The following is a 9,550-nucleotide window of genomic DNA, read 5'->3' as shown; positions in this document are numbered from 1 at the left end:
CCCCCCTTAAGGGCGGCCAGCATCTCTTTCAAAACGCCGATATGGAGATCGACCAATTAGCAACAGCGCTAATTTCCCTCACTTTTGGAACGAAAGCCTTCTTTGACGAATCCGAGGATCTCATATCCTTAGACCCACCCCATATAGTTTTCCTCGACGACATCGTCGAGACGGAGAGGCATTCCTTCGTGTGGACTCGTTGACGAGCGACAGTACTATCTTACGACCAGTGAATACCTCACGTCTAGTTAACAAAGAGTTAGACTTGAACTGTGCGATAACATACGTTTATCATCCCGTGACCGCGGATTCGTTCGAACCTAAGGTCATTATCACTAGTGCTACGAGTGCGTAATCCTGTTAATAAGCTTGTGCTAATAAACTCTAGCCATTGTATCGCAACAATGGCTAATTCTAATGAGAATCCATCAAACGCCCATCTCCTTAATCCTGACTCTAATCCGACATATATATGTATGTATACGTTATTAAACCATTAAAACGCAAAGAAATAAATATATAGATTTTCATTTCTACGAACCTAGAGAATTATATACGAAATCCACATTATGGAATATTCAACCAATTAACGATCCGAGAAACAATGAGAATAACAATACACGCACATATACATATGCATATATATATTTTACATAATGGAAAATTACATTGTGAAATGTATATATATATGTCGGATTGAAGTCAGGATTATGGAGATGGGCGTTTAATGAATTTTCATTAGAATTAACCATTGCCGTGATACAATGGAGAGTTTATTAGCACGGGCTTATTAACAAGATTACGCACTAGTGATGATGACCTTAGGTTCGAAACGAATCCGCGGTCACGGGATGGTAAACGTATGTTCTCGCACAGTTCAAGTCTAACTCTTTATTAACTAGATGTGATGTATTCGCTGGTTGTAAGGTGGCACTGTCATTCGTCGATGAGATCGTACGAAAGAATGACTCTCCGTCTCGACGATGTCGTCGAGGAAAACTATATTGGGTGGGTCTAAGGATATGAGATCCTCGGATTCGTCAAAGAAAGCTTTCGTTCCAAAGGAGAGGGAAATTAGCGCTGTTGCTAATTGGTCGATCTCCATATCGGCGTTTTGAAAGAGATGCTGGCCGCCCTTGAGGGGTGGTTGTTGACGGGGGGCAACGCTCGTGGAGGATAGGTTTCTCCTATCTTCCCGTAGTTGCAACAAAGTCTATTTGACGGTCTTCGCTTGACTAAATCTTAAGATCTATAGCGGGTCCTTACGTCAGCTAAACATACGCCACAAAGGCATGCCGACACCCGGCGATCATCTTACCCGAAGGACAAAATCTGCGTGTGGCGGGCCGCGGGATAGAAACTATTGAAGTATTTACTGCCACGTATCGCTACGACTATTTCTTTTAAGGAGAGGTATAGAGTTACTCTGTGCCTTTGTTAGATAAAACGTTCATCCCTTTGACCGCGGCTACGTTCGGCGACTGATTGTCGCCTCGAGCCCAAGCTCATGATCATAAATCTCGAACAATCGGAGCGGCATTCGTTTAATCCAAGTTACAGAGTTGCGGTATTCCCGCGAATCCAAGGAGGAGTTCCGGCGTTCTTTCATCTCCGACATATATATACACATATTATTATATCGAACAACTACTCATCTAATATACAAAACCACCTTGTAAAAATTACATTACTGAACATTCAACTAAACCAACTGAAGCTTTAATATAATAATATATAATAATATAATAATATATATATACATAGATATGTGAAATATCAGCGTTGTATATAACCAGAAACAATACAAATGTCACACGACTTCTTCAACAACTTCGACTCTTCGTTCCTGCCGACAACACCTCACACGATGACTGCGTCTTCTAGGGCCACTTACGGATTCTTTACAATTCTTCTTCTTCTTGCACTGAAATATCATATGCAGTGAATAAAATACGAAAGAAGCAGGATGAACTAAATAAAAGAAATCATAACAAGATACACACCGAGACAGTCCGCATGGGAACCTCTGACAAAGATACCTCCGTATCTATCATTAAACGCATAATAATCAAGATCCACAAACCTCATTTGGAAGTCGACACCACTCACAGCGTGCCAATGCAAGGGAGGAAAACGAATGAAATTGTATTTCGTGAAGACGTTTCACCACTTTCCATAGATCAGAAACTGGAGTTACACAACTAATAACCTAATAACAAGAAAGTAATATAAAATATACACGATTTAATATATAGCAAATATGGACATATAAATCTACAAGGAGCAAAATATATCTCATATCGTCAAATAAAACCAAATTGTCAAAAGATCATCAGGACACGACGCCAACGAAGGTGCCACTGTGCCTATTTGGATGGAAAGCCGCCACTTCAGCATCATCCCTCGCACATATTCACACACGCACGTCGATCATGTCATCTCGTACCATTCACATATCTTCCTCCTCTTGCGCTAAAACAAATTCACAAGTTTAAGGAAACAAACAACATGCGAAACGAGACAGAATACTAAAAACACACTCACACAGTTCGCACAGGCGCGGACGCTTTTGTGTCCATGACTCAACATAACCTGTAATCATCAAACTCCACGTTCTCTCATGGAAACTCTAAAAACCTGCAGCATTGCGATTCCCACCGGAACGAACTGTCACGTGACTGTCATCCCATTGGGGATGTCATTATAAAAAGCGTAGCGACACAATTCAAATGGGAGTAATCGTTACCAGTTGAATAAAAGAGTAAGAGAGTAATTGTTAGCGGTTCGGGAGAATTTAACGAAATTAAAGAAGAGTAATTCAGTTAGAATAAACAAATAGGATAGAGCAATTGTGATTAGTTGGTTCAGTAGAATTTAGCGAAAATAGAATAGATTAATTGTTAGCGTTCGGGAGAATTCAGCGAAAATAAGGAGAGTAATTATTAGTCGTTCAATTGAATTTGAGTGAGTCTGATATCAGTTCGTTCAGTTGATTTAATTAGAATTTAAGTTAGGATTAGAGAATAATTGTTCGTTCCAGTTCGAGTTTAAGAATTACGAGATATAAATGTTATTAGTCAGTTCGAATTATAGAATAATTGTTATTAGTCAGTTAGAATTAAAACAATAGTTGGCTCAAGTTTTTGTGTTAGAATTTCGAATCGTTAAACACGTCCGGACACACTGTTGTTTACACTGTTCAAATTAAATAAAGATTAAAACGAAAAATTATAGAAGTGTCGATCTTTGTAAAACCGGAATCACCCCAGCGGTCTGCCCGTTCATCAGCGGAGGCCAACGTCAGGTGAGTCAACTTTAATTATTATTAATAATTAATAATTAAAATAATAAATAATATCAATGATTAGTATAATTCGTCACTAATTCCGCCAGTAATAATTATTTATAATATAATTGTTTATTCCAAACAATCCTCTCCCGTGCTAGTATTCCTGCGCATAGCAGGTTAGCCGAAACGTGGAGATTGTTGACCAGTGGCCTAAACTCCAATCAACGCTACTTAATCTAACAAGAAATATCTAATTGAAACAGTCCTTAGACTGTTTCTGGTGGCAGCGACTACTACATTGTTTAAAATTTCAAAATTTGGATAGCGAAACGTAACACTATTACATTATAACGTATAACGTTATATATTATTACGTTATAACGTATAACGTTATACTGTATGACTGTACAACACTGTATGACGTTTAACGTTATATACTATTACGTTATAACGCATGACGTTCTGTACTACTAAGTTATAACGTTTAACGTTGTATAGTGTTACGTTGTAAAGTCTAACGTTATATTGCAACACCATGTGACGTGTAACGTTATATACTATTACGTTTTAACGAATAACGTTATATACCATTACGTAATAACGTATAACGTTATGTAATGTTACGCAATATGTTGTAACGTTATATACTATTACGTTATATGGTATAACGTTATCTACTATTACGTCATAACGTATAACGTTATATACTATTACGTTATATGGTATAACGTTATGTACTATTACGTTATAACGTACAACGTTTATTGCATCACTATATGTCGTGTAACGATATATAGTATTCCGTTATAACGTATAACGTTATATACTACTACGTTATAACGTATAACATTATATACTATTACATTATAACGTATAACGTTATATACTATTACGTTATAACGTATAACGTTATACTTTTTTTGCGTGAGGATGGGAAAATGCTGCTACGCATGCCCGGTGACTCGCATCACTGGGTTATGTGGGACTCGGGCGGATTTTGTTGCCATACCCACTAAAAACCCCTCCTCCTTCTTCCTCTGCTTTGAGGACAGACAACCCCGGTAAAAGCTGTCGGCAGTCATCAGGGTTGTCCTTTCATGCCCTGTTGTATCTTCTTCTTCGTGTAGTTTCTGCTCATGTCATCTTCTCAGGCAGTTCAGAATACTGGGCTGATCTCCTTCTGCGGTTTTTCGTTGTTCTGTATTCTTGCCTTCACTGCTCCGCGTAGTTGTTGTTGCTCTTGTTCTCCTCCTTGCCTCCTCCCAGGCCTTCGCTGTTACCCTCCTGTGAGACATGACGGTCTTGCAGAATTGCCTGAATTTATCCTAGCTCTCGTTCTTGGCGGTCACCGTGGCGATCAAGTTGTCCACGTCTATCTTCTCGCCAAGAGTATTCTCCATCTCAATCCTTCTGTCCATCCACTTCGGGAATGCGAAGAGGGCGTGCTCTGCATCGTCATTAGGGTCTCCACAGTCGAGACAGTTGCTGTCGCTGTCCTTGCCAATCCTCTTCCTATAGACACCGAAGTTGCCATGCCCGGTTAACAGCTGCATGGTGTGATGATCGATGTCCATCTTCTTTTTGGTAAATAGCAGCGCACTCGGTATTAATTTCCTTTCTACTCGGTACTAATATTAATTTCCTAATTCTCCTTTTTGTAGTTTTTTCACTCCTTCTGCCACTCCTCCTGGGCCTTCTTGCGAATCGCCTCCATTTCCTCCTTCAGCTTACTGCCGTCATCCGCGCCGATCCTGGTCTTGTGGATCTTGTTCCTCTCGTAAGTTTCTTCGAGCATCTTTATCTTTATGTAAATCGGGAGATTCCCGATGAACACGCAAAGTGCCGCGTGGGAGACGGTACCGTATGCCGTCGTGTTATGCATAGGGCCGTTCGTTGTGCCCGTTTCAGCTTTTTCCTGTTCTTATCGGTATTCGCTGCTCTAGCCCACACCGGTGCTCCGTAAGTTACGATGGACTTCCACACATTCTAGTAGAGCCTACGAGCAAAGCTGGGCGGCCCATTGATGTTAGGTAGTATTCCCCTAAGGGCTCCTATTAACTTGTCGGCTCTATTACACACCATCTCGATATGCGCACCGAACCTCTGACTGGTGTCGATGATGACTCCAAGATATTTGATGCGGTCGACCGTTTCGATGTCCGAAGAGCCCAACTTGAGTTTCACCACTCTCGGCACTTGCAACCTAGTGATGAGTATGACTTCCGTCTTTTCTCTCGCCAGTGTGAGCCCGACACTCGTACACCAATCGTTGGCGATTCTTAGCATCGTGTTGACCTTGGCGGAGGCCTCTTCGTTCTTCCTAACGGAACACGTGATGGCCAGATCGTCTACGAAGGCGGTTGCTCTGACCATTGGCATGTTGCCGAGTCTCTCGAGCAACCGGTCGTATACCAAGTTCCACAGGAATGGTCCGAGGATGGATCCCTGCGGAACTCTCGCCGCCACCTCGTGCTCCACCGTGCCGTGCTGGTTGCTCACGATGATCTTCCTTCCAGATAGGTAACTGCCAATTAGCTTTTTGACCTTCCATGGCAGCTTCCTTCTGTCAAATTCCTCATATATGCTCTTCCAGCTGAGCGAATTGAAGGCATTGCTAATGTCCAGGGCGATCATCACGCATATTACCTTCTTCTGTTTGCAGATATTGGCAAACTTCATCACCTGCGTAATGGCATCTGTTGAAGTGGTCACCACTTCGAGGATAACTCCACATCTGGTCTTTTTAGCTTTCTCAAGCGCTGAAGCCATCGACAGCATATAGACAAAGGAATAGCAGGAAGACAGACCATAAACAGTAGACAGGCGACGTTGGCTTCGGGGTATTCAGTTATAGGGTAACACTGCTAGCGTGCGGATCTGGACCAGTTCAAATTGTATTCCTGTATTTCACTATTAAACCAAATATATTTTGTTTCTTACACTTTATCCATTCGTTTTTCTCTCTTTATACACGGAATAACCTCAACAGTTTCTAATGCAGATATGCAGACAATACAATGTGCTTTGTTCTCCACATTTCCTGCCAAATACAGTTCACATCTGCTAGTTAGAGCTACGTCAAGTCTGAACCCTGTAAAATCCAGTGTAATTGCAGTTTCGCATATTCAGACCTGAACATTCAGATCAACGTATCGCTGTTTCTATTGCAGATATGTCGACAACTGGATGCGCGATATACTCCATATTTGCTGATAAGTACAGCGCAGATCATGCGAATTACGCTATATCAAATCAGTATCGAGTCAAATCCAGCTAATTGGAGTTTTTAATATACATTATTAAATATTCAAATCCACGCATCACCGTTACTGTTGGAAATGTGTCGACAATACGATGTGCCATGTACTCCACATTTCTTGCAAATTAAGCCAATATCATCCAATTAGCGCTATGTCCACTCTGGTCCGGTCAAACCCAACGCAACTACAGTTTTGCATCTTTACACCTCATTATTCAAATCAACGGAACTCCATTTCGATTGCAGATATGTCGAGAATTCGATGCGCGTTATACTCCGTAGTTGCTACTAAAAACAGCTCACATCATCTGGTTTGCGCTATTTCAAATCCGGTACCTGTGAAATCAAGCGTAAATGCAGCAATGCATGATCAAGATTCAATATTCAGATCAACGTGACTCAGTTTCTATGGCAGATATGTCGACAATACGATGCGCGCTATATTCCACATAGACTGCCGTATACAGAGCGCTTCATCTGGTTTAAGCCGTGTTAAATCTGGACCGAGTCAAATCCAGCGTATTTGTAGTTTTGCATATTCAAGCCTAAATATTCAAGTGAAAGTATCTCCGTATCCATTGTAGGTATGTCGACAATAGCATGCACGTAATACTGCACATTTGCTGCCAAATACAGCACACATCAGTCCGTTTGCAGATTGTCAAGACTGGACTCGGTGAAATCCAGCGTGACTGCAGTTTTGGATATTAATGCTTACATATTCGAATCAAGGTATTTCCGCTTGTTTTGCAGAAATATTGGCCATACGATGCGCGTTATATTCCACATCTGATGCCAAGTACAGTGCACATCATCCGGTTTACGTTATGCAAAATCTGGTCCTAGCCAGATCCAGCGTAGTTGCTGTTTTGTATGTTCAGTATTAAGTATTCAAAACGACGTATCTTCGATTCTATGGCACATATGGCTACAATTGGAGGCTCGTTATACTTCAAATTTGCTGCCAAATACAGTGCACGTTATCCGGTTTGATGCATGTAAAATCGGGACCCAGCCGAACCCTGCGTATTTGCAGTTTTGCATATTCAGTATTAAATATTCGAACCAACGAATCTCCGTTTCTATGGCACACTTACAGACAATTCGGTGCGCGTTATATTTGTCATCTGATGTAATATACAGCGCACATCAGTAGATTAACGTCATGCACATTCTTGTTCCTGTCAAATATAGCATAATTGCAGTTTAGCATATTCATGCTTGAATATCGAAAGCAACGTATCTCCGTTTCTATGGCAGAAATGACGACAATTCGATGAGCGTTATGCTCCTGATTTGCTGGTGAGCACAGAGCACTTCTTCCGATTCATGCTATGTCTTCTCTGGTCACTGACAGATTCAGCGTAATTGTTGTTTTGCATATTCATGTTCAAACCAACGTATCAGCGCTGCTATTAATGTAGTATCGTGGGAAAAATACCTGGTTAGGAACTATGCAAAACAAGGTCGCCTGTCTTTCGGGTATTAGTTTACATAGAAAAAGCCGGCGTAATCAAAGTCACCTAGTTCTTGCGAAGCGTTAACAGGACGGAATTAGACAAAGGGAAAAATAGCGCTAATGGAGGGGAGCGATTCGAATCCAAGGAGCGGTTAATCGAAAAGTGAGAGTGGGTCGAGAGCTTAGAATTAATCGAGGAGGCGAAGAGTAGAGTTCTTAGAATTAATCGAGGAGTCGAAGAGTAGAGTTGTTAGAATTAATCGAGGAGTCGAAGAGTAGAGTTGTTAGAGTTAGGGTTGTCGAGTTATGTTGTTGAGAGTAGAGTTGTTAGCGTTGCGATGTTGCGCGAGTAGCCAAGTTAGAATAAGATTGTTACTATTAGTTCGAAATTAAACAACCATCGTTGTCTGTCTCATTAATATATGTATAACTAATTTAAAATAAAATAAATAGTGTCAAAGAAATTGTATATCTAATATTTTCCGCGATACTACAATTGGGGGCTCGTCCGGGATTATTGAACAAGACAGAGAACGACGCGTTTATAGGAACTAAAAAGTAAAAATAGCAAACGTGGAGGACGAACGATTGTCGGGTGAAGAGGGTTCGACGCTGGATGAGCTGAGAAGTAAGCTCGCACGTCTGAAGCTGCCGATATCTGGTTTGAAGTCTGTGCTGAAGGCCATGATGAACCGATCGTATAAGGCTGGTCAGTCAACTCCGAAAGAATCGAAGCGCGATGAAGAATCGGTAAGTCAGCGAGATCTAAGGAGTGGGCAGAGAGCTGAGCGCGACCAGGGTGGAGACGAAGACCTCGAGAAGCTGAGGACGAAGGAGCTGAGAGCGCGTCTTGCTAGCTTGGGGTTGAGGGTCACAGGGAGAAAGTCTGAACTACGCGCACGGCTACAGGCGGCCCTGGAAGGAGACAACGTATCGTCGGGAGAGGAAAGAGACGACGAAAGCGACGATGAAGAAGATAGGAAAGAGGTAATAAAACATAAGAGAGGTACGCGAGCGATGTGCTCGGACCGTGATGAATATCGCCAAAAGGCATGCACGGTCTCGGTATTAAGCTTTAAAGATGTCGAAGACGCACTAGAATTGTTTAGCGGCGACAAAGGTGAAAATGTGGAGCGATGGTTCGAATCATTCGAAGAAGTCGCGGACACGTGCATGTGGTCGGACCGTCAGAAGGCAGTCTACGCGAGGAAGCTGCTGAGGGGATCGGCGAAGATATTCGTAAGCTTCGAGTGCCATGCCAGGACTTGGCATGAGCTGAAGAAGGAACTCATCAGGGAGTTCTCCAGAAAGCCCAACAGTAGGCAAGTACACCAAAAGCTTAGGGAGACAAGAAAGATATGCGACGAGGCGTGCTTGACCTACATGTATCGCATGCTGGAAATAGCCGGTCATGCTGATATAGAGGAAGAAGCCAAAGTGGAATACACCATAGACGGGATAATAGATGGAGAAATCCATAAGTCTATGCAGTATGGTGCCGCATCCATTATGGAGCTAAGGAAGAGGCTAATTACGTATGAAG

At 41.9% G+C, this 9,550-nt stretch overlaps 1 long non-coding RNA gene across 5 annotated transcripts; it reads right to left on the bottom strand.

Moving 5' to 3' along the window:
- Positions 1-1,718: 1,718 nt before the first annotated feature.
- Positions 1,719-2,739, bottom strand: LOC126927130 (uncharacterized). Of its 5 annotated transcripts, none has more exons than XR_007715189.1 (4): positions 2,541-2,739; positions 2,447-2,472; positions 2,004-2,209; positions 1,719-1,924 (listed from the first exon to the last, which is right to left on the bottom strand). It is a non-coding gene; the product is annotated as an uncharacterized LOC126927130 (long non-coding RNA). The 5 variants fall into 5 exon arrangements; XR_007715190.1 differs by having other exon boundaries at positions 2,545-2,739; XR_007715191.1 differs by having other exon boundaries at positions 2,084-2,209; positions 2,541-2,734.
- Positions 2,740-9,550: the final 6,811 nt, after the last annotated feature.

Source organism: Bombus affinis, unplaced genomic scaffold (assembly GCF_024516045.1).
Source record: "Bombus affinis isolate iyBomAffi1 unplaced genomic scaffold, iyBomAffi1.2 ctg00000075.1, whole genome shotgun sequence".
NCBI classification, from domain to species: domain Eukaryota; kingdom Metazoa; phylum Arthropoda; class Insecta; order Hymenoptera; family Apidae; genus Bombus; species Bombus affinis.
Note: the sequence above shows the minus strand (reverse complement) of the source record. Positions and strands in the feature narration are given on the sequence as shown.